The sequence below is a fragment of the Geotrypetes seraphini genome, unplaced genomic scaffold (assembly GCF_902459505.1).
Source record: "Geotrypetes seraphini unplaced genomic scaffold, aGeoSer1.1, whole genome shotgun sequence".
Lineage (NCBI taxonomy): Eukaryota > Metazoa > Chordata > Amphibia > Gymnophiona > Dermophiidae > Geotrypetes > Geotrypetes seraphini.
Window position 1 is genome coordinate 5,221 of NW_022985881.1, and position 24,824 is coordinate 30,044.

At 46.3% G+C, this 24,824-nt stretch overlaps 10 non-coding genes across 10 annotated transcripts; all 10 read right to left on the bottom strand.

Moving 5' to 3' along the window:
- Positions 1–20,942: 20,942 nt before the first annotated feature.
- TRNAD-GUC lies at positions 20,943–21,014 on the bottom strand. The gene has a single exon. It is a non-coding gene; the product is annotated as a tRNA-Asp (tRNA).
- Positions 21,015–21,128: 114 nt separating this feature from the next.
- TRNAV-CAC lies at positions 21,129–21,201 on the bottom strand. Its single transcript has one exon. It is a non-coding gene; the product is annotated as a tRNA-Val (tRNA).
- Positions 21,202–21,735: 534 nt separating this feature from the next.
- TRNAD-GUC lies at positions 21,736–21,807 on the bottom strand. The gene has a single exon. It is a non-coding gene; the product is annotated as a tRNA-Asp (tRNA).
- Positions 21,808–21,921: 114 nt separating this feature from the next.
- TRNAM-CAU lies at positions 21,922–21,994 on the bottom strand. The gene has a single exon. It is a non-coding gene; the product is annotated as a tRNA-Met (tRNA).
- A 534-nt stretch (positions 21,995–22,528) lies between these two features.
- Positions 22,529–22,600, bottom strand: TRNAD-GUC. The gene has a single exon. It is a non-coding gene; the product is annotated as a tRNA-Asp (tRNA).
- A 114-nt stretch (positions 22,601–22,714) lies between these two features.
- On the bottom strand, positions 22,715–22,788 carry TRNAM-CAU. The gene has a single exon. It is a non-coding gene; the product is annotated as a tRNA-Met (tRNA).
- Positions 22,789–23,322: 534 nt separating this feature from the next.
- On the bottom strand, positions 23,323–23,393 carry TRNAD-GUC. The gene has a single exon. It is a non-coding gene; the product is annotated as a tRNA-Asp (tRNA).
- Positions 23,394–23,507: 114 nt separating this feature from the next.
- Positions 23,508–23,580, bottom strand: TRNAM-CAU. The gene has a single exon. It is a non-coding gene; the product is annotated as a tRNA-Met (tRNA).
- A 534-nt stretch (positions 23,581–24,114) lies between these two features.
- TRNAD-GUC lies at positions 24,115–24,186 on the bottom strand. Its single transcript has one exon. It is a non-coding gene; the product is annotated as a tRNA-Asp (tRNA).
- A 114-nt stretch (positions 24,187–24,300) lies between these two features.
- On the bottom strand, positions 24,301–24,373 carry TRNAM-CAU. The gene has a single exon. It is a non-coding gene; the product is annotated as a tRNA-Met (tRNA).
- Between the last annotated feature and the right edge of the window lie 451 nt (positions 24,374–24,824).

A 24,824-nucleotide genomic window follows, 5' to 3' on the forward strand; every position in this document is an offset into this window, starting at 1 on the left:
AAACTACAGAAAGAAAGATCTAGTAATCTCTGCTGGTCCTGCAAGCTTTACACAGGGACATTGCAACACATGATATTGGAATGTCCTCTTTTGCAAGATTACTGGCGGAAGGTGTGGGCCCAAATATGCTTTTATTTAGAGATTACAGAGCAACTCTCCTATCCAATGCTGTTGATTAGTTTAACTAGCACTTATATGTTGATTCTTAAGCATATAGTTCCATTACTACAATTTCTACTATTAGTGGCGATACGTGTCATCCTTACTAATTGGAAAGATTTCTCAAAGGTGAACCATATGGAATGGTGGAATAATGTTTGCTTATATGCCAAATATGAACGAATAGCAGCTGAACGGAGAGGTTCCCTATCTAAATTTGAAGAGATGTGGGCACCATTGCTGATATATACAGAGAAACCTTGATTGGGTTAGTTAACACGCCTGTGGCTCCTGTGGTCCTGCTGATTTTGCTCTTGTTATGACTGATCTGATTGTGACGATACTGTACTATTGATGTATCAATAATCAATATGGTTTAACTATATTATTATTTACAGTTAAGACTCCATTATACTTAGTTATATTCAAATACAAGTCGAACTTATTGTAACCGATATTTTTGCAACGATGTTCTCACGTCTGGCCAGGTTTTCTGGTTATAGTTCTGAGTTTTGTTTTTGTAATATTATTCTCTTTTGCTATGTCCTAGGGCATGGATAGCCATTTTATGTATAATTCCATTGTTGTATCCAACATACGTTATCCTTGTCCTTGGATTGTATATTTCAAAATAATAAAGATGATTGAACTAAAAAAAAAAGAACTTATCTGGATTTTTTTCCGACCTGATATGAAGTGGTAGGGAATTCCATGCTGTGGGGGCCGCGATTGCAAATGAGGTGGCCTGACGCATGCTGATAATTTTCAGGGATGGTGTGTAAAGGAGATGTTGTGATGAAGATCTTAAGACTCTTGAGGGTTCATGTGGAATAAGGAGTTTGTGAAAGAAAGAATAGGTTTCCTGCTCATACACTTTCCCTCTACCATATGACCCACATCCTGACATAATGGGATGATTAGAATGCGTCTCCCAAGTATCAAATTCATAAATCTTCACTAGACGACTGCAGGGGTGAGTATCCACTCCCATGTGCTGAGCTGGAGTCTCGGAGAAAACGAGCAAAGGTCTCTGCGAAATGGAAAGAAGACACAGACGGAAATGTCTTCAGAGTAATGCACGGGGCAATGGGGAATGTGCCGAGGAGATGGTAAACATCTGCCCAACCTTTTTAAGCAAAATCTGTAACACATCTGAAGAAAATGAAAAAGTACCAGGTAGCCTAATGTTCCCACGTTCAGAAACTGATAGGAGCTGTTTGCAATTCTGAGCAGAAGCTGAAAACAGAGCAATTGAATTAGTAGTAGATAGACTTGAGAAGGGCAGCTAATACTGGAGATCAGGAGCATTGTGTGCAAACTAGCAGCTCTCTTAAGCTAGCAGGAAGGGAAGATAGCCATTTTAATGAATATGTTACAGTTATGAAGGACAGTTTTTATAATTTGTATATACTATATAAGTAGTTTCCTATTCATCTGGCTAAACCAACTGTCAGAAAATTACCTTCATCCAAAAGGCACGCCTAGGGATGCACAATGCACAGGAATTTAGCTACAGATGGAGCAGACGTTCCTGGGATGCGTTTCGATCAGGAGTAGGAAATAGCACACAGAGAGGGGGAATTCTTTAAAACATAAATGTTTTGAATATATGCATGTATATGCCAATGTTTTGGCTAGACACTATGGGACTCATAATAAAAAAAAAAGTCTAAAAAGAGGGAGCCCAAGCCCTTTTGCTCCGTCAAACCGCAACCCCCCCCCCCCCCCCCCCCCCCGCTGACATTGGGGCAAGAGGGAGCCCAAGCCCTCCTGCCCCATCGAACCGTGACCTCCCTGCCGACATCGGGGCAAGAGGGAGCCCACGCCCTCTTGCCCCGTCAAACCGCAACCCCCCGCTGACATTGGGGCAAGAGGGAGCCCAAGCCCTCCTGCCCCATTGAACCGCAACCCACCCGCTGACATCAGGGCAAGAGGGATCCCAAGCCCTCTTGCCCCGTCGAACTGCAACACCCCCCCCCCTGCCGAGTCTGATGGAGCCCAAGCCTTCCTGGCCCGGCGATCTCCAACCCTCCTCCCCCCCACACGATCCAGCCAGGAAGGAGCCCAAGCCCTCCTGGCCCGGCGACACCCTCTAACCCCCACCCCCCACTAAAATGCAGGCAGGAGGGATCCCAGGCCCTCCTGCCCTTGACACAACCCCCCCACAACTGCCTCCTGAACCCCCGATCGGCTCCCCCACCGACCCGTGACCCCCCTCCCGCCGACCCCCCGACCCCCCACCCCCTTCCCTGTACCTTAAAATTGTTGGTTGGATGGATGGGTGCCAAGCCCATCCGTCCGACAGGCCAGCCATCTCGGGAATGGTGGGGCTTGAGGCGCCTGGGCCAACCGAAATCGGCCCAGTTGTCTTAGGCCCCTCATGTGGGCGGGGCCTTAGGCACATGGGCCGGTTGGGTTAGGCTTTTTTTTAGGTTGATTATATGGTGTAAGTTTAGACATAGTGGTGGTCTGGGCGTTTAAACAGCTGAACGTAGAGGCAGGCCATTATCCTTTTGGATGTTTTTTTTTTATAATGGACATTTTCCCTGCTTCTACTTTCAACGTTTAAGGCCTTAGGCCAAAAGGGGACTTAGACGTTTTTTTTTATTATGCCCTTCCACGCTATAAATCCAAGAGGGTGCTGAAAAATTCTCAGCCCAACCAACTTCCTAAATTCTAAGAATCATTTTGCCACTGTAGCTGAAAATGTATGATACAAACAGTGAGTGACAAATGCCCATCATACCCGATTGCTGTAGACCTGTCAGTAACTGTGTTACCGACAGGTCTGCCTGGGGGGGGTTTCCATTTTTTTTGAATGGCACAGATGTTTTGCATGTATTACACAAGCAAAATATCTGCCCATTGAAAAAAAATGAAAAAAATCCCCCACCTCTTCCAATGGTCCTCCCCCAATGACCCCCGACAATCGCATGCCTCCCCCTCTCAGAAAAAAAAATTGGCGAGTAATCTAAGGAAATGCTATTTTACAGAAAGGGTGGTAGATGCCTGGCGTAGTCTCCCGGAAGAGGTACTGGAGACAGAGACTGTCTGAATTCAAGAAAGCATGGGATAGGCACGTGGGATCTCTCAGAGAGAGAAAAATATCATGGTTACTCATGGTTACTGCAGATGGCCAGACTAGATGGGCCATTTGGCCTTTATCTGCCATCTTGTTTCTATACTCCACAGTGAAGAAGTCTTGAGCAAATTTTCAATGTGGAGATTTTGAGATCAAAGATGCATCAAGGTGTGGGAGACCTTAAACGGTAAAAAGAAAGAAACCAAAATGGAATTGTCCAGATCAAAATGATGTGCACTAAAAAAAGTGTTCTCCAACTCATCTGATAATGTGAAGATCTTTATTCCTCCAATATCACAATGGTACATTCAACGACTCAATGACTCGACATGTACATGTTTTGGCCAACAGGCCTGCATCAGGAGTCTATAAATACATATATATCCATATAAAGATAGTATAAATAACTTCGTGTAAATAAAATGAAAACATTGAGACAAGAAATATCTACAAATACATAAAAATGCATATATATCATAAATACATTAATAAGTCATCCTATATAATAAAACGCTAGCCGCGCATGCGCACTAAAAAAAACGTGTTCCGTGAGCGGAAAAAACAATTGCGCATGCGCGGCCCCGGCGGCGGCTTTCAAATAAAAAAAAAATTTTCCATAGCTGCGGCGGCCTTCCTCACCCCCGGCTCCTCTCTTGAACTGGACGGTCCCCGCGTCTGCCTACCCTTCCCCCCAACAAAGCGCATTCCCCCCCCCCCAACGAATCAATAAATCGAGCCGGGCCGCCCTCCGCAACAGACCAGAGAAGTTCTTTGCCGCTCACACCCCTTCCCTTGCCGCTGACCTGAATACCTACCCGGCGATTCAAGAAGCCTGTGCAGCAGTCTTCACACGCTGCTTCAGGCTCTTCTACTGCCCTGATTTGCTCTGCCGCGTCTCTGATGATGTCATCAGAGACGCGGCAGAGCAAATAAGCGCAGTAGAAGGACCCGAAGCAGCGTGTGAAGACTGCTGCACAGGCTTCTTGAATCGCCGACTTACAAGTGAAGGGGAGCGGGGGGGGGGGCCGCAATGACTCTATCCGATTAATTAAAAAACTCTGCACAAGGGGAGCAGGAAGAGGTGCAGATGGACAGCGGGGGAAATTAAGGGAGACCTGCTGATGGACAGGGGGGGGGAATGAAGGGAGGCCTACTGCTGGACAGGGGGAGCAAGAAGAGGTGCTGATGGACAGGGGGGGAGATAAAACAAAGGGAGAAGGGCTGCTGCTGGATAAGGGGAGCAATGAAGAGGTGGTGGTGGACAGGGGGGAAAAATGAAGGGAGGCCTACTGCTGGACAGGGGGAGCAGGAAGAGATGCTGATGGACAGGGGGAAAAAATAAAGGGAGGCCTACTGCTGGACAGAGGGAGCAGGAAGAGGTGATGATGGACAGGGGGAAAAAGGAAGGGATGCCTATTGTTGGACAGGGGGAGAAGGAAGAGGTACTGATGGACAGGGGGGAGGTAAAACAAAGGGGGAAGGGCTGTTGCTGGATAAAGGGAGCAGTGAAAGGGTGGTCGTGGACACAGGGGAGGTAAAAAGAAGGGAGAATGGACAGGAAAAAGTGGCTAAGGAGACAGAGAGAGAAAGAAATAAAGACAGACACACACACATATATTCTAGCCCGAGGGAGGAAAATGCTGCACAGGGAAGTAGGGAGGGGGGAAATGCTGATGCACAAGGAAATGGAGGGGGAGGGAATGCTGATATGGCTACTGTACAGGAAGGTGGATAAGGGGAGATAAATGCTGCATAGGGGGCAGAAAGATAGATAAATAGAAAGAAAGACAAATAATAGGAGGGAGGGAGACAGAAATAAAAGAAGAAAGACACAAGGGCAGGGAGTGAGACAGAAAGAAAGACAGACATACATATATTCTAGCACCCGTTAATGTAACGGGCTTAAAGACTAGTTTAACAATATTATAATGTAAACGGTGTCAACTCCTGAAACTGTTGACCATGTCCATGTCCTGATTTTGGCAGATCGGTGATTATTGGCTAAAACAATTGCTGAGACACACAGATATCCAGGGAACATGTTGGATGTATAGTCCACGAGCAGCTGGGTATGCATAAACTGTCAGCCAGGTGGATGCCCTAATGTTTAAATGCTGACAAAAATGACGATGTGGAATGGACACTTTCCAAGTTTGATTTTGCTGCATTTTGAGCGAGCTGGTTCCAACCTTTTGGAACAACTAGTTACTGTTGATGAAACATGGTTACACCACTATGATCCTGAGACAAAACAATAATCCATGCAATGGCAGCACTTGGATTCTCCACAACCAAGGAAATTTAAAACCCAAAAGTCAGCAGGAAAAGTCATGGCCACAGTGTTTTACAGTGCTTTGCAATCAGAAAGGTGTTGTAATGACTGACTATCTTCCAAGGGATCACACAGTTAATGCAGAATACTACTAAAACTTACTGCCAACTGGAAACAGGAAGTTGCATCAGAGAAGTTTCAGCAGCCACACGTGACTTGATGAAAGCCGGCTCGGGCAGCTGGTAAATGGAAAAAGCCCAGAAAATCACTACGGTAAGGTGAGGGGAAGGAAGGAAGGGAGGGAGATGTCCTTGGATGACTCAGAGATGACTTCAGCGATCGGGAGGTTCTCTGGCGATCGGGGGGAGGGGGGGCTGCTGGACCGCACGCGCTGAAGGGAAGTGTTGAGAGAGGGGGAGAGGAACAGACGCTGAAGGGAAATGGGAGAGAGTAGGCTGAAGTTCAGTATAAAACTATTCAAGGCTTGTGTGGATGGGATCAGATGGTTTGTGGGGACAGGACGGGACGGTGACGGGGACCGAGCTCGCAGGGACGGGACGGTGATGGGGACCAAGCTCATGGGGACGGGACAGTGACGGGGACCAAGCTCGTGGGGACGGGACAGGGACGAGGACAAATTTTTTCCCAGGGTCATTCTTTACTTCCTCCCCCATCGATCCTGTGCTTGCTCACCCAGCACTGCTGTAACCCTTCAGCCATTGTCAGTGTCGGTGAACTAAGCATACTATCTTCGGCGACCCATAAGCTTTTTCTCTGCAGGAACCCTTCTTGTGTTTGCCTGGAATTTTTTGTGAGTTAATATGTATTAGTATGAATAGTATATTTTTTTCAAGCATGATTTAATAGTTATTTTGTTTACTTTTTCAGAGACCCGTATCCGATCATTAAGCTGAGCAATTTCTCTTCTTCATCAATAAGGTTCCCTAATGCAGGGACAAAACGTGGCAAGCTCACGTCAGAACCTTTGAAATGAGATAAGTGGCATATTTGTCTTTTGACCTTGAAGTAAGTTTTTGAAAGTCTTAGTGCTGTTTTTCAAGATCGTAATTATTTTCAATATGCAATGATTGGATAAAGAGGGTGTGTATGGAGTTTTCTCTCCGGGTACAGTCTCCAGGTCTCTGAGCATATTTTTGATTAGACAATTAAGATAACTAGCATTTAAGTTTTAAAGTTTGCTAGCTACTTTTGGGGAGTTTATCTTTTATCCCTCCTACTGAACTTTTGTAACTTAAAGTGCCTTTTTGGTGGAAGCTCTGTTGGGAGGGTCAGGCCTTGGGAGCTTGTGAGAGGGTGAAGGAGGAGACTCGGGGTGGGGGGGTAAGAAGGGAGCACTTCTTTTTGCTGCTCTCCCTGACCGCTGATTAGCGCTGGCAGGACTCCCCAAAGCCACCACAGCTGTGGGGCTTCCCCTGCTGCTCAGCTGTTTGGAACCCTTCTTGCATGAAGAAAGGCTAAAGAGGTTAGGGCTCTTCAGCTCGGAAAAGAGACGACTGAGGGGAGATATGATTGAAGTCTACAAAATCCTGAGTGGTGTAGAACAGGTACATGTGGATCAATTTTTTTACTCCATCAAAAATTACAAAGACTAGGGGACACTCGATGAAGTTACAGGGAAATACTTTTTTTTTTTTTTTTACTCACTTGAAACGGAAATTTTTTTTTTTAATTAATTCTTTATTCATTTTCAAAAATACATTAAGTGTTAAATATATTCATTCATATTAACAATAAATACATCACTTACAAACAATCATTGATATATTTCATAAATTCTTATCCCTTCCCCTTTCCTATCCCTCCCTCCCATATATTCCATTATCATATAAAACATATAATAATAAACTTCCCCCCTCCCTATACCTTAAGTTGATAAATATAAGGGAAACAAATTCAAATTAATCTTTACAATACTTTGTCAATGGTTTCCACACATCTTGAAACTTCTTAAAATATCCCCGTTGTAATGCAATAAACCTTTCCATTTTATAGATATGGCATTCCACCTGAAGTTGTAATTTAATCTCCTCCAATCCTTCCAATTCGATGTAATACATAATTCTGGTTTACATGGAAATACTTTTAAAACCAATAAGAAATATTTTTTTTTTCATTCAGAAACTAGTTAAGCTCTGGAATGCATGGCCAGAGGAGAGCGGTTAATGTAGCTGGTTTTAAAAAAAATGGACAAGTTCTTGGAGGAAACATTTTTTGTCAGGTACTTGTGACCTAGATTGGCCACTGTTGAAACAGGATGCTAGGCTAGAGGAACCTATTATTCTGCAGTAGACTGAGAACAAGGGAAACTGGGTTTAATTGTCACTGTAGCATCTTGTAAGCCTGGTCAAGTGACCTAACCCTCCACTGCCCCAAGTACAAAACTTAGATTGTAAGCTCACTAGGAACACAGAAAGTGCCAGAATAAAATAAATGTAAACCATTTTGATTGAACCACAGAAAAGTGGTATATTAGATCCATGATCTTTTGTACTTCATCTCTGAAAGCTAACAGAAGAGACCCGCTTAGGCCTGGATGAAACCTGGACAGACAGTGTAGAAAGCTTGAATGCTATCAAGTGTTGGGAATCCACTTTCTCTATAAGTGGAACATTTGTCAGTGGCAGATAATTATCCACCTTAGTTTCATCAGATCCAACTTTTTCAGGAACTGGTTCACAATTGCTTGCCTCCATTTCAATAGGAATAATCCTTATTCTAATAACACATTCACTATTGAAAGAAGCCAAGGCCCCAGGCTTAGGGTTACCAGACGTCCAGGAAAACCTGGAGAAGTCCTCCGGCCGCTTTTGGAGGGCCTCTGAGCATGTGTGGATGACGTCACAGGCTCACATGCTCTTAGACCTTCCAGACACGGCGTTTAGGTCTGAGAAAAAAAAAAATGAGGCTTTATGGAGGTGGGGGCAGGGCTGGAGGTGGAACAGGGTGGACTGGAGGCGAAATATGGCGGAGCTGAGGGAGAACCGAGGCAGGGCCACGTGTCCGGGTTTCTACATCGTAAAATCTGGTAACCCTGCCCTGGATCCCAAAACCCAGTTTTAATTAAATCTGAGCCCTTCCCCTATCTAACTCCCAGAGCAAAGATAAACATACCTCATCTCATCCTTGCACCAATGCCAAAGTCCAAATGTTAGCAATATGAGGCACTGTGTTCAGGGTCTCAGGATCACATTCATTAACACAGAATATGTATCTATTTTCAAAATTTGTCAAATGTTTTTCTACTAGAAATTATTTCAACTCAGCAATTGTATGCCAGTCTATCTTTTCCCAAAGTATTTTACTACCTAGTCTGGTTCATGACTTGTCATGATTGTGAAGTTGTGCTGCCTCCCTGTGGACATATGAAGAAGTAGAGGACATATTCCCTTTTTTTTTCACATGATTTCCTGGATGTAGTATAAAAATGATCTCTTCCTGCTTTCATCTGTTATACTTAAGGTTACCAGATGTCTGTATTTCCCCAGACATGTACTCATTTTGAGGGTTCCAAATGGCTTTTCAAAACCCAGCACTTTGTCTGGATTTTGAAAAGCCTCCCTCAAAATTGCCGTCGGGCAGGAGGGCAACGTGATTATGTCACATGCATGGATGCCCTCCTGCCCGACCAGAGTAGGTAGCAAGGGGCGGGGCAGGACTGGGCATGATGGTTGGAACTGGACGGTCCTGGGGCTGAGTCTAAGGGGTCTGGATTTTCCAAATGGAGACTAGTTATACTGCCATGGAAGATTAAAATGAAATAATGCATTATTGGAAATTAGGCCCAGTGCCAGTCAGACTTTTAATGGTCTGAGCACTGAAACTGGCAAGGCCGGGACCGCCGGCAGAGGAAGCAGCAGGACAACGGTAGGAGCTTCTACATGATGGGGGGGTCGGGAGGCTGTGGGGGTGCGAGCGGTCCTTCGGGGTGGGGGTGCGGGTGCGGGTGCCAGTGCGTGCGAGCGGTCCTTCGGGGTGGGGGTGTGAGCGGTCCTGCGGGGTGAATCGCACGTCGGGGGGGGGGAACTATGTAAAAAAAAAAGTTGTAAAACGCGCTCACGCGTATAACGCGCATGGTTATGCACGGTTTGTAAAAATCGTGTATAACGCGCGCGTTATATGCGTGAAAATACGGTAAATACAGTAGTAAGATGGAAGGAGGCAGCTGAGCAAACCTTCAGTGCTCTCCAATCTGACTCGAGAAACTGCTGAGGTGCATCATTTCTCCATACCAGAGTTCTCATACTTGAGCTGGAATATGAATCCACAGACAGCAACCTCTGCTAGCAGTTGAATTTGGATCTGGATTTAACTCACACCTTCAACTTTCAAGTTTTATTATATTTGATATACCACTAAAGGAGCCTCAGCGGTTTCCATACAAATTGTATAAAATATAAAATAGGGAAGACGTACAGGGATTGTTAAAAACAATGGACAGACATACTTGACACAAGAGGCAAAAACAATTAGCGGATACATCATAAAATAAAGGGAAAGGAGAAAGGGATAAACCAAGAGGGTCAGAGGCAGATGATTGCAGATGAGAAGAGCGGAGGGAAAGGAAGAGAAGAAAGATGAAAAAAACAGAAGAAAAAGAGAAAATTTTACAAAATGGAGTTCAGAAGAGAATGTCGTAATCTAAATATCAAAAGCGTCTCTGAAAAGAAAAGTGTTGAGGCCTGATTTAAACTTTGGGAGACAACTTTCCAATCTGAGGTTGATGGGAAAAGAATTGCAGAACGTTGGTTCAACAACCGAAAAATTGGTTTTCTGGTGGTGTCATACACTATTTGGCATTTGGAGGGAGTGGAAAGAAGATATTGATGGGCGGATCTAAGTGGTCTAGGTGTGGCTACCAGATTTTTGTCTGGAGAAACCGACACATGACCCCGCCCCATTCTGCCTCTAGCCCTGCCCCCACAAAGCCTTGTCCTTGTTTTCTGACCTCCGGACCAAGTCTGAAGGGTCTCTGAGCATGCGCGGATATGTGTGACATCATCCGGGCATGCTCGGAGGCCTTCCAGACACGGCTGGGAGGTCGGGGCTTTCTAAAACCCGGACAAACTATTGGGCTTTGGAAAGTCCATCTGGGCACACAGACAGTCCTCTAAAAAGAAGACATGTCTGGGTTTTCCCATACATCCGGTACCCCTACCTATGTAACTGCTGACTCCTCCTTGGCTTCACCCTCAGACCGCCCAGAAACAGCCCTATTTCCACCTGGGCAGTCAGAAGCGATATTCAGCAGTACTATTCAGTCAAGTGCCTCTGAATATCAGTGGCCGTCTCACTCGGTGAGGTTTAAACTAAGGTTAACATATTTTGAAAAAGAAAACCACGGACACATAACCCCACCCCGCTCCGCCTCCAGCCCCGCCCCATTCTGCCTTCAGCTCCGCCCCATTCTGCCCTCAGTCCAGTCGCATTCCTCCCCCAGCCCCACCCCCTGCAAACCTCCTCTTTTTTATAGCAAGCTCTGGCCACGTCTGGAGGGCCTGGGGCTTGCGCGGATGTGTGTGGCGTCATCCAAGCATGCTCAAAGGCCCTCTAGATGCGGCGGGAACTTGTCGGGGCTTTCCAAAACCAGGAGAAATGCCAGGTTTTGGAAAGTCCATCTGGGAGCCTGGACACTCCTCCCAAAAAAAGGGACATGTCTGGATTTTCCAGGACATCTGGTAACCCTAGTTTAAACAGTCGGAAGCCTCTCCCATCGGCTTAAAGTAAACCATGCTGAATATCAACCAATTGTAAGTCTTCCAGGAATGTAGCTGAATGGAATACACCTTGTCGCCATGTACCACACAATGGCATAGTGGGGGTAGGGGGGCGGGCTGCCCCAGACACCATCGTAGTGGGAGCACAGGCACCTTTCTGCCCCCCACGCCACTCTCACACCCTCCCTTCCATCCCCCCGTACCTCTTTAAATCATTACCAGCGCAAGCAACTTCTCTGACCTGCTGCTCACGCCGGCCTGGCTCCCTTCTGAAATCCCTTCCTGGTCACGGGGTCAAGAATTGATGTTAAAGGCTGGAGAAGCTGCTGATGCTGGCAAAGATTTAAAGAGGAGCGCATGAGAGGGGTGTGGGTGCACAGAAAGAGTGGAGGGTGCAGGGAAAAAGGCACAGGGAGGGCACCACTACCTCCGGCACCTCCTACCCTCACTACGCCACTATATAGGCACATGCCAATATTCAGTGCCGGCGCCCACATAGTTAAGTAGCCGGACAGGACTACACAAAAGGTTGCCTTGCCTTTAACTGCTTAGCCATATGGATGCTGGAACTGAATATTAGTCAGCGCTCACATAAATTTTGGGTTGCTTCCTAACACCACAGTCCCACAACATGCTCCTTTGAACCAACCCCCCCCCCCACCTAATCCCCATTTCCAATCCATCTACCCCCTCCACCCCAGGTTCTGATCTCTCCTCTAACCCCATGCTCCCTAGATCTCAATCTCCCCCTGAAGGTTCTCATCTCCACTACCCCAGGTTCCAAACTGTCCTCTACATATATCTCCCCCACCCCCATGCCGGTTCTGATATCACCTCCATCTCTCCTCCAGGTTCCAATGTTACATAAGAACATAAGAATTGCTGCTGCTGGGTCAGACCAGTAGTCCATCATGCCCAGCAGTCCACTCCCGTGTCGGCCCTTAGGTCAAAGACCAGTGTCCTAACTGAGTCTAGCCTTACCTGCGTACGTTATGGTTCAGCAGGAACTTGTCTAACTTTGTCTTGAATCCCTGGAAGGTGTTTTCCTCTATAACAGCCTCTGGAAGAGCGTTCCAGTTTTCTACCACTTTCTGGGTGAAGAAGAACTTCCTTACGTTTGTATGGAATCTATCCTCCTTTAAATTTAGAGAATGCCTTCTCGTTCTCTCTACCTTGGAGAGGGTGAACAACCTGTCTTTCTCTACTAAGTCTATTCCCTTCATTATCTTGAATGTTTCGATCATGTTCCCTCTCAGTTTCCTATTTTCAAGGGAGAAGAGGCCCAGTTTCTCTAATCTCTCACTGTACGGCAACTCCTCCAGCCCCTTAACCATTTTAGTCGCTCTTCTCTGGACCCTTTCAGGTAGTTCCCAGTTCTTCTCTCTATTCCTAGAGGCGATTTCTGGTAGTCTAGTGGAATAGGGCAAGAGTGGTCCCTATTGGTTCTGGGTTCAAAACATAAGAACATAAGAAATGCCTCTACTGGGTCAGACCTGAGGTCCATCGTGCCCAGCAGTCCACTCACATGGTGGCCCAACAGGTCCAGGACCTGTTCAGTAATCCTCTATCTATACCCCTCTATCCCCTTTTCCAGCAGGAAATTGTCCAATCCCTTCTTGAACCCCAGTACCGTACTCTGCCCTATTACGCCCTCTGGAAGCGCATTCCAGGTGTCCACCACACGTTGGGTAAAGAAGAACTTCCTAGCATTCGTTTTGAATCTGTCCCCTTTCAACTTTTCCGAATGTCCTCTTGTTCTTTTATTATTTGAAAGTTTGAAGAATCTGTCCCTCTCTACTCTCTCTATGCCCTTCATGATCTTGTAAGTCTCTATCATATCCCCTCTAAGTCTTCTCTTCTCCAGGGAAAAGAGTCCCAGTTTTTCCAATCTCTCAACGTATGAAAGGCTTTCCAAACCTTTTATCAGACGTGTCGCTCTCCTCTGAACCCTCTTGAGTATCGCCATATGCTTCTTAAGATATAGCGACCAATATTGGACACAGTGCTCCAGATGCGGATGCAGTGGCGTACCTAGGGTATGTGGCACCCGGGGCCCATCATTTTTTGACACCCCCCCCCCCCCCCCCCCTCATGTAAAATTTTTTTTTTTTTTTTTTTTTTTGCAATAACCATGAAATGGAATAAATGGTCAGAATAGAAACAGGCAGTGAAAATTTTTTTTTTTTTTTTTTTTTTTTTTTCCAAAGTATTTTTATTGAGAATGGCAAAAGGTCCAGACAAGCAACCATGGTCTGTACAGAAACTTATACATTATCAAAAAGAACACAGAATGAGAGTAACAGCAACAACAAGCATGAACAAGCCTCTCCCAAGAGAAAATTGCCAATGAGAGGCATAGCAATACACAACAAAAGGCCAAAACTTGGGGCAAGCAAACAAATCCCACCCCAGAACCCACAAGAATAATAAGCCGGACTAGACCCTCAGCCATATTTTATAATGAAAAAAACCCCCACAAGCAACAACACCCAGACCGCTCACCAGACACACCAATCCGCACAACAAGCACCCAAGAAACACCCAGCCACCACCCAGCCAAAACTACCAGACACACCTACCCCACCAAGCCCAGACCCAACCCCCCCTCCCCAGAGAGTGCAAGCGCAAAGTGGACCGTGAAAAGGGCAGCTGCAGAAGTGGAAAGCCCCAGATAAGTAGGTTAGCTAAAGAAAGCCCACAGATAGAAGAAATCAGGATAACAGAAGTTCCAACAAATGCTCCCACAGAAAATTTTCTTTTATTGAACCTCATTTATGTAACCATTATTCCAAACATAACATAACATAAATTATGTCTGAATTGTCATGACATCAGAAGTACATATGGAGTAGTTGCAGGTGATGCTTGGGACAGTTCTGATTATGTTAGTTTGGTTTTATGTGTTTTTTTAATAGAAGGGTTTTTATTTCTTTTTTTAAGGTTTTGTAGTTTGTGGTCGAGGTCAATAGGTTGTAGAGTTGGGGGTCAAGTGTTGCAGCTCGAATGGCTAGGAGGTTGTCGAACAGTTTTTTTCTTTTGACGTTTTTGGTTGGAGGGTGTGTGAATGGTGCGTGAGTTCTCCTATGTCTGTTTGAAGTGGATTGAATTATTTAGCTGAAGAAATTAGTTACCCCCCCCATTCCACACACATTAATTCTCTTCCATTTTTGTTCCCATTATAAAAAAACACTGATAAGTTCCCAGGAAAAAAATACATTAAAATAAGAAGTGAAAACAAAGGCCCCTACAGATGAGAACATAACATAAGAATAGCCTAACTGGGTCACACCAATGGTCCATCATGCCCAGTAGCCCATTCTCATGGTAGCCAATAGTGCTGCCCGATTCAGAGAAAAATATTTCATTCGATCCGATTCACCCTGTTGAATCGATTTTTTCGATTAGATTCACTGTTAATGACACCGCTTTTTAAGTTTAAACAAAGTATAACAATAAATTTCACAACAACAATAAATTTCACAAAGTACTTAAAAAAAAAAAAATCACATTTTTCCATTAAAGCAGTTCTGGAGACATTTGCTTGAACAGTCTTTTTTCCCAGTCCATAAGCAAGCAATATGAAAAAGATTTCCTTAATTATCTACTCAAACATTTTTGCTATTTACTTTCATTGTACCTATACTATTATTCAGTAGAAAAAATGGACTTAACTGTGCAGGAAATGAATCTCCTCATACACCCACCATATAGTGCAAAAATGTGCAAAGGTCTGTTTTTTTCTTTCGATCACTACATAGCCTAATGCCACACAAGCAGCGCTGTTACAAACATATTCTGAAGGTCAATGCTAAGGTTGACAAAGTTTCCTTCCTTGGACCAGAAGGAGATGCTGACAAACCACTGGAAGAGATTCTAAAACAACTACCCAGAAATAACACCCAAAGACCCACTCAGTGTGTGAACCAGTTGAGTGGAGTGGACTAACTGGGGGTGGAAATGGGCCCAGAGTTTGCTCAGCAGAATTTCCCAGACTACCTCTTCCTCTCAACACACTGACATGCTACCACCACCACCAACACTAGGAACACCTCACCGAGTATGCCAGCAATGCTTATAAACTTTATAAAACACATTATTATATTTTCTTATAAAGCATATATTTTAACTGAACTCAGCCTTGCCATTCACAAAAATAGAAAAGTTCCCATTTCAAGCTGTCTCATGTACACTTTTCAAATCTAACATATTGTAATCACAAAACAGAAAATAAAATTATTTTTTCTACCTTTTGTTCTCTGATCAATATTCAAATCTTGTTGGTCCCAGGCTCTTGTTGTCTTGCTTGCCAGGGTCTCCTTTCTCCGTGCTAACCATCCGTCTGCCATCTCTGTTCTCCCCTTCCGTTTCCCTTCCCTCTCCCGGAGATCTGGCATCTTTCCTTTTTTTTGTCTCCATCCACAGATTCACCTTTTCTCAACTCCCCACCACCCCAGGATCCACCATCTCTCCCTTTCTGTTCCCAACTATCCTCCTATCCAGTATCTCTATCCCCCCTCCACACCATCCCCTGTTTCCAAGTTCTCTCCCTTTCTGTTCCTTCCCTCCCTAAATCCCATTATGCACCATCTCTCTCCCACTCCTCTGTTTTTAGACCCATTATTTCTAACCCCCAAAGTCTGGCATATGCATGTATCTTTGAACCCCCCCTTCCCTCTCTCCCTCTGTGTACTTTTACACCAGGACCCCCCTCCCCCGAAGGTCTGTCCCCCCTCCGAAGGGCTACACCCCACCCCTGAAGACCTGCACCCCCCGAAGGACTTTACCTCCCACCCGAAGGTCTGTCCCCCTCTGAAGGCCTAAACCCCACCCCTGAAGGACTGCACCCCCCCCCCCGAAGGCCTGCACTCCCTTGAAGGTCTGCACCCCCCCGAAGGCCTGTCCCCCCCTTGAAGGCCTGTCCCACCCCCTTGTAGGCCTGTCCCCCCTTTAAGGCCTGCCTGCCTGCCTTTCCCCCCCTTGAAGGCCTGTCTCCCCCTTGAAGGCCTGCACCCCCCTTGAAGGCCTGCACACCCCCTTGAAGGCCTGCACCCCCCCTTGAAGGCCTGTCCCCCCCACTTGTAGGCCTGTCCCCCCCCTTGTAGGCCTGTCCCCCCCCCTTGTAGGCCTGTCCCCCCCTTGAAGGCCTGCCTGCCTTTCCCCCCTTGAAGGCCTGCACCCCCCTTGAAGGCCTGCACCCCCCCTTGAAGGCCTGCACCCCCCCTTGAAGGCCTGCACCCCCCCTTGAAGGCCTGCACCCCCTTGAAGGTCTGCACCCCCCCAAAGGCCTACACCCCCCCCCCGAAGGTCTGCACCCCCCTGAAGGCCTGCCTGCCCCCCTTGAAGGCCTGCACCCCTTGAATGTCTGCACCCCCCCCCGAAGGCCTGTCCCCCTTGAAGGCCTGCCTGCCTGCCTGTCACCCCCCTCCCCCTTGAAAGCCTGCTTGCCTGCCCGCCCGCCCCACCCTGAAGGCCTGATGCCCCGACCCACCCCGAAGGACCGCTCGCCCCCCTGGCCTCCCCGCACCACCTATGAACAGCCGCAGCAGGATCGCGAAGTCAGCGTCGGGTACCAGCCCTAAGGGGGTGTTCCCGGCCTTGCCGTTCAGTCCCCCGCCACCCCCGAAGGACCGCTCGCCCCCCTGGCCTCCCCGCACCACCTATGAACAGCCGCAGCAGGATCGCGAAGTCAGCGTCAGCGATCCCTGCTGCTTCCTGCGCCACGGTCCCGCCCCTCCTCTGACGTCAGAGGAGGGGCGGGATCGCGTCGTAGGAAGCAGCGCAGGGATGCTGACGCTGACTTCGCGATCCTGCTGCGGCTGTTCATAGGTGGTGCGGGGAGGCCAGGGGGGCGAGCGGTCCTTCGGGGGTGGCGGGGGACTGAACGGCAAGGCCGGGAACACCCCCTTAGGGCTGGTACCCGGGGCGGCCCGCCCCCCCCCCGCCCCCCCCTAGGTACGCCACTGTGCGGATGCACCATCGCCCGATACAACGGCAGGATAACTTCTTTCGTTCTGGTTGTAATACCCTTTTTGATGATGCCTAGCATTCTATTTGCCTTCTTAGCGGCCGCTGCGCACTGTGCCGTCGGCTTCAATGTCATGTCCACCATTACCCCCAAGTCTCTTTCTTGGGTACTCTCATTTAAAAACATCCCTCCCATCGTATAGTTGTACCTCAGGTTTCTGTTTCCCACATGTAATACTTTACATTTCTCAACATTGAACTTCATCTGCCATCTCTTCACCCATTCCCCTAGTTTGTTCAAGTCCCTTTGCAATTCTTCACAGTCCTCTTTAGTCCGAGCTCCACTAAATATTTTGGTGTCGTCTGCAAATTTTATTATCTCACACTTCGACCCTGTTTCTAGATCATTTATGAATATATTAAATAGCAGCGGCCCTAGTACCGAGCCCTGCGGGACCCCACTCGTGACCCTCCTCCAGTCCGAGTAGTGGCCCTTCACTCCTACCCTCTGTTTCCTACCTGCCAACCAGCTTCTGATCCATCTATGTACATCTCCTTCCACCCCATGGTTCTTCAGTTTCCAGAGTAGGCGTTCATGGGACACCTTGTCAAAGGCTTTTTGGAAATCTAGATATATGATGTCTATGGGGTCTCCTTTGTCCATCCGTTTGTTAATTCTTTTGAAGAAATGCAATAAGTTCGTTAGGCAAGATCTTCCCTTGCAGAAACCGTGTTGGCTGGTTATCAGAAGTTCGTTTCTTTCAAAATGTTCATCTATTTTTTCTTTTATCAGTGCTTCCGCCATTTTCCCAGGAACCGAGGTCAGACTCACCAGTCTGTAGTTTCCCGGGTCACCTCTTGATCCCTTTTTAAAGATGGGCGTAAAGTCCTCCGGGATCACGCCTGTTTTCAGGGATAGATTGCAAATTTGCTGCAGTAGTTCCGCTATCTCCTCCTTTAATTCCTTCAGAACCCTTGGATGGATTCCGTCCGGACCTGGGGATTTGTTTGTTTTTAATTTTTCTCTGTGCCTGCTGACCTCTTGAGGTTCTACTGCTAGGTGTCAGCTTTTCATATAAGGGGTCAGCACCACCATTTTGAACAGAGAACTATCAGGGCAGAATCAGAATCAGAAGAGACCTACTCCCACAACCAGGGATCACTGAGCAAATCCCAGGCGTGGAAGTAAATCTAGGGAGAGGGGGGGATCCAGGTGACGTGAAAGAGTTCGAGGAGATCAGGACCTGGAGAGAGAAATTGGTAGAAAGGAGATCAGAACCTGAGGGAGGAGAGAGAATGACATACCCTCTTAGCTAGGTCCCAGCTGATATTCAACTGAGACCTGGATAAGTGCCTTATGCGGGCCCTGGCTGAACATCGGCCAACATCTGTATAAGTGTTGGTGGCTAGCTTCTGTCCAGACATGCTCAGATATCCAATGCTGGTGTCAATACATAGCCCAGCATTGAATATCCAAGTCTAATTTAGGTGGCAGAAGTCAGCCCTTATAACATGGCTGACTGCTGCTAGATAAATATTGTCTGGTAAGTTGTACCTTATACAAAAAAATGGAAGGGAAAGAAATGTCCTGCAGCACACAAGTAACTATATAAGACAATGTTATTAATCGTTAAAACTTCACCAAAAAAACTGCATATAAAACTATCAATGTGTACAGTAAAAGAGGAGGGGCAAAATATCAGTAAATGATTTAATTTTGTAAAATATTTTTCAAGAGAGAGCAGGGAACGGGCGTGAAAGTGTTATCCAGCTAGTATGTTCTCATGAACATATGTTAACCATATAACTCTGAATTAACATAGGAGCATTTAGTAGCTCTTAAATAGGAGGTGGCAAGTGTTTGTGTTAATGCTTTTCAAATCCCATGTGCTAATGGAAAAATTAGTGCAGGACCTGCAAACATTATATATATTTAACATTATCGCAACACTGCTGCATTAAAAATTACCATAGGCTCTCTTTTACTAAGGTGCACTAACCGATTAGCGTGTGCTAAACACTAATGCATGCATGTTAGTCTATGGACGCATCAGTGTTTAGCGCATGCTAATTCAATTAGCGAACGCACACCTTAGTAAAAGAAGGGGTTAGTGTATTGTAAAGTCCCACACTAGCATGTGTTAAGCCCAGATTTTCCAGTGGCTTAGTAAAAGGATCACTTAATTCTTCCGTGCTGAAAGCAAACCAGTGAAACAGCACCACAGTTGACCCCCCTGAAGTTCACGGGGGTTGCATTCCAGGAGCACCTGCGAAATTAGAAAAACCACGATAGTTGGATGCGGTTTAGGAGCGTGGATTGGAGGTGGGATAGGGCTGCAGGGGTGAAGGCGGCGGCTGCTGCGAGTACCGATGCGGGCAGTGGCGTTTGTGGCTCCGACTCGGACCGGGATAGCTGGTCAGGTAAAGCGGATCGGGGGGCCAGAGGATGCATATGGCAGGGGTTCGAGGTCGCGGCCAGGTCAGGCATAGCAAATCAATGGGACGGAGGAGGTGGCCAGAAAACCCACAAATGACTAGGGGCGTTAAATGTGAAACGCGACTTCGCAGGGAGTATACTGCATCAGCTTTAGTTGGTACTATACCATATATCACCACTAGATGGTAGTACTGTCTTAAATTTGATCAATAGTACAGCAACATGTGAACTATTACACTACCCTTTTATCTACTGGATCAAATCATTTGTTGATGATTAAGTACCAAGAGAAATAAACACAGGCTGCATTCTATCTATTCCTCCAGACCTTAACAGAAGGATCCTCTAGCCCAGTAAACTTCTCCCAAAGAGGATAGTTTGAAGAAAAAGAGCTTGTGCTGTTAACTTTGGCAGAGCACTGTATGCAGAGCAGGATTAAAGTATTTCTATGCGTCTTTCTTCCACTAGAAGGAACTGCCATGAACACCCTACAAAAGAAACTTTGTCATGATTATGGACACATAAAGTATTGAAAAAGGCATGATTGGCTAAGCGCAAACAGAGCCATGCCTCAGTCTATTTATTATATATCCCACAAACTCCCTAAAAATGATAGATCTCACACTATCTAAGGCCCCCTTCTACAAAGCCACGGTAGAAGTTTCTACCTTGGGTCAACAAGAATTCTAGGAGCATCAGAACATTTACTTCGCTAGCCTGCTATAAGAAACCTCTAATGCGACTTTCTAAAAGTCAGAGTAAATATTTTAAGCAGATTCCACATATACATAAAATTAAAAGCAACAAAACACATAAAATAAAATGTACACACAGAAAATTTCATTACAGAATACAATTTATAAATATCACTTAGACTCAGAATACATCCATTGGATTGACCTGTATTTGATAGAACACCAGTCTCCTGCGTGGCAGGCAGGGATACTCCAAGTCCATTTTCCTCCCATGAAAGCCATTTTTGAACTTTTATCGAGCATGCGTGGCAGCGGTACGGAACACTCATGGTTTAGGTCGATACAGGCGTAGCGATGAGTGTTCCGTACCACAGTCGCGCTTGCTCAATCAGAAGTGTCATGATTGGCTGTCGTGGGATGGAAAATGGAGTCGAAGCTAAAAAGACTCCATGAAACAAAGATTGCAATTGACAGGTAATTCCTACTCAGTCTGTCTCTTCAGAGATCCATACCCTTAAATTCAGAAATTCCTACAGAAACTCAACAGAGGAAAACTAAGATGAGTAATAGGGAGTAAAGAAAATCCAGTCACTCCAGTCTCCCCGTCGGGGAATCGAACCCCGGTCTCCTGCGTGACAGGCAGGGATACTCACCACTATACTAACGAGGATCTGATGCTTTTCTTTCGAGTTGAAGAACCACCTTTCTGGCTTCTACATGCAGGCTCAGCAAGACATATCGACAGGGTCCTGCCTGTCTCCCAAAATAAAATAAGAACCACATATGCCTTTTCTGAGGATTGAACTCAGAACCTTCAGATTGTGAGACTAACGCGCTACCTACTGCGCTAAGAAGGCTTTGTGGCATGGTCAGTTCCTGAACACTGGCTGTTGGCGGTTGTCTTTACATTAGCAGCAGGGAATCGCTGGACCTCTTTCCAAAGAAGAACAGCAGACTTTTTCGCTGTGCTAAATGATGCCGAAAAGAACGCTTTCATGGATGCCGACCTATCTATCTGAACAGGGGGAAGTAGAGGATTAGCCCTTTTTCCAAGTCCATTTTCCTCACACAAAAGCCATTTTTGAACTTTTATCGAGCATGCGTGGCAGCGGTACGGAACACTCATGGTTTAGGTCGATACAGGCGTAGCGATGAGTGTTCCGTACCACAGTCGCGCTTTGCTCAACAGAAGTGTCAGATTGGCTGTCGTGGGTGGAAAATGGAGTCGAAGCGAAAAAGAATCCATGAACCAAAGTTGCAATTGACAGGTAATTCCTACTCAGCCTATCTCTTCAGAGATCCATACCATTAATTCAGAAGTTCCTACAGAAACTCAACAGAGGAAAACTAAGATGAGTAATAGGGAGTAAAGGAAATCCAGTCATTCCAGCCTCCCTGTTGGGGAATCGAACCCCGGTCTCCTGCGTGACAGGCAGGGATACTCACCACTATACTAACGAGGAGCTGATGCTTTTCTTTCAAGTTGAAGAACCACCTGTCTGGCTTCTACATGCAGACTCAGCAAGACATGTCGTCAGTGTCCTGCCTGTCTACCAAAATGAAATAAAAACCACCTATGCCTTCTCTGAGGATCGAACTCAGGACCTTCAGATTATGAGACTGACGCGCTACCTAATGCGCTAAGAAGGCTTTGTGGCATGGTCAGTTCCTGAACACTGGCTCTTGGCGGTTGTCTTTACATTAGCAGCAGGGAATCCCTGGACCTCCGTCCAAAGAAGAACAGCAGACTTTTTCGCTGTGCTAAATGATGCCGAAAAAAACGCTTTCATGGATGCCGACCTATCTATCTGAACAGGGGGAGGTAGAGGATACGCCCTTTTTCCAAGTCCATTTTCCTCACACGAAAGCCATTTTTGAACTTTTATCGAGCATGCGTGGTAGCGGTACGGAACACTCATGGTTTAGGTCGATACAGGCGTAGCGATGAGTGTTCGGTTCCACAGTCGCGTTTTCTCAACAGAAGTGTCAGATTGGCTGTCGTGGGTGGAAAATGGAGTCGAAGCGAAAAAGAATCCATGAACCAAATTTGCAATTGACAGGTAATTCCTACTCAGTCTATCTCTTCAGAGATCCATACCATTAAATTCAGAAATTCCTACAGAAACTCAACAGAGGAAAACTAAGATGAGTAATAGGGAGTAAAGAAAATCCAGTCACTCCAGTCTCCCCGTCGGGGAATCGAACCCCGGTCTCCTGCGTGACAGGCAGGGATACTCACCACTATACTAACGAGGAGCTGATGATTTTCTTTCAAGTTGAAGAAACACCTTTCTGGCTTCTACATGCAGACTCAGCAAGACATGTCGTCAGTATCCTGCCTGTCTCCCAAAATGAAATAAAAACCACATATGCCTTCTCTGAGGATTCGAACTCAGGACCTTCAGATTATGAGACTGACGCGCTACCTACTGCGCTAAGAAGGCTTTGTGGCATGGTCAGTTCCTGAACACTGGCTGTTGGCGGTTGTCTTTACATTAGCAGCAGGGAATCGCTGGACCTCTTTCCAAAGAAGAACAGCAGACTTTTTCGCTGTGCTAAATGATGCCGAAAAGAACGCTTTCATGGATGCCGACCTATCTATCTGAACAGGGGGAAGTAGAGGATTAGCCCTTTTTCCAAGTCCATTTTCCTCACACAAAAGCCATTTTTGAACTTTTATCGAGCATGCGTGGCAGCGGTACGGAACACTCATGGTTTAGGTCGATACAGGCGTAGCGATGAGTGTTCCGTACCACAGTCGCGCTTGCTCAACAGAAGTGTCAGATTGGCTGTCGTGGGTGGAAAATGGAGTCGAAGCGAAAAAGAATCCATGAACCAAAGTTGCAATTGACAGGTAATTCCTACTCAGTCTGTCTCTTCAGAGATCCATATCCTTAAATTCAGAAATTCCTACAGAAACTCAACAGAGGAAAACTAAGATGAGTAATAGGGAGTAAAGAAAATCCAGTCATTCCAGCCTCCCTGTTGGGGAATCGAACCCCAGTCTCCTGCGTGACAGGCAGGATACTCACCACTATACTAACGAGGAGCTGATGCTTTTCTTTCAAGTTGAAGAACCACCTGTCTGGCTTCTACATGCAGACTCAGCAAGACATGTCGTCAGTGTCCTGCCTGTCTCCAAAAATGAAATAAAAACCACCTATGCCTTCTCTGAGGATCGAACTCAGGACCTTCAGATTATGAGACTGACGCGCTACCTACTGCGCTAAGAAGGCTTTGTGGCATGGTCAGTTCCTGAACACTGGCTCTTGGCGGTTGTCTTTACATTAGCAGCAGGGAATCCCTGGACCTCCGTCCAAAGAAGAACAGCAGACTTTTTCGCTGTGCTAAATGATGCCCAAAAAAACGCTTTCATGGATGCCGACCTATCTATCTGAACAGGGGGAGGTAGAGGATACGCCCTTTTTCCAAGTCCATTTTCCTCACACGAAAGCCATTTTTGAACTTTTATCGAGCATGCGTGGTAGCGGTACGGAACACTCATGGTTTAGGTCGATACAGGTGTAGCGATGAGTGTTCGGTTCCACAGTCGCGTTTTCTCAACAGAAGTGTCAGATTGGCTGTCGTGGGTGGAAAATGGAGTCGAAGCGAAAAAGAATCCATGAACCAAATTTGCAATTGACAGCTAATTCCTACTCAGTCTATCTCTTCAGAGATCCATACCATTAAATTCAGAAATTCCTACAGAAACTCAACAGAGGAAAACTAAGATGAGTAATAGGGAGTAAAGAAAATCCAGTCACTCCAGTCTCCCCGTCAGGGAATCGAACCTCAGTCTCCTGCGTGACAGGCAGGGATACTCACCACTATACTAACGAGGAGCTGATGATTTTCTTTCAAGTTGAAGAAACACCTTTCTGGCTTCTACATGCAGACTCAGCAAGACATGTCGTCAGTATCCTGCCTGTCTCCCAAAATGAAATAAAAACCACATATGCCTTCTCTGAGGATCGAACTCAGGACCTTCAGATTATGAGACTGACGCGCTACCTACTGCGCTAAGAAGGCTTTGTGGCATGGTCAGTTCCTGAACACTGGCTGTTGGCAGTTCTCTTTACATTAGCAGCAGGGAATCCCTGGACCTCCGTCCAAAGAAGAACAGCAGACTTTTTCGCTGTGCTAAATGATGCCGAAAAGAACGCTTTCATGGATGCCGACCTATCTATCTGAACAGAGGGTGGTAGAGGAAACACCCTTTTTCCAAGTCCATTTTCCTCACAAGAAAGCCATTTTTGAACTTTTATCGAGAATGCGTGGTAGCGGTACGGAACACTCATGGTTTAGGTCGATACAGGCGTAGCGATGAGTGTTCCGTACCACAGTCGCGCTTGCTCAACAGAAGTGTCAGATTGGCTGTCGTGGGTGGAAAATGGAGTCGAAGCGAAAAAGAATCCATGAACCAAATTTGCAATTGACAGCTAATTCCTACTCAGTCTATCTCTTCAGAGATCCATACCAT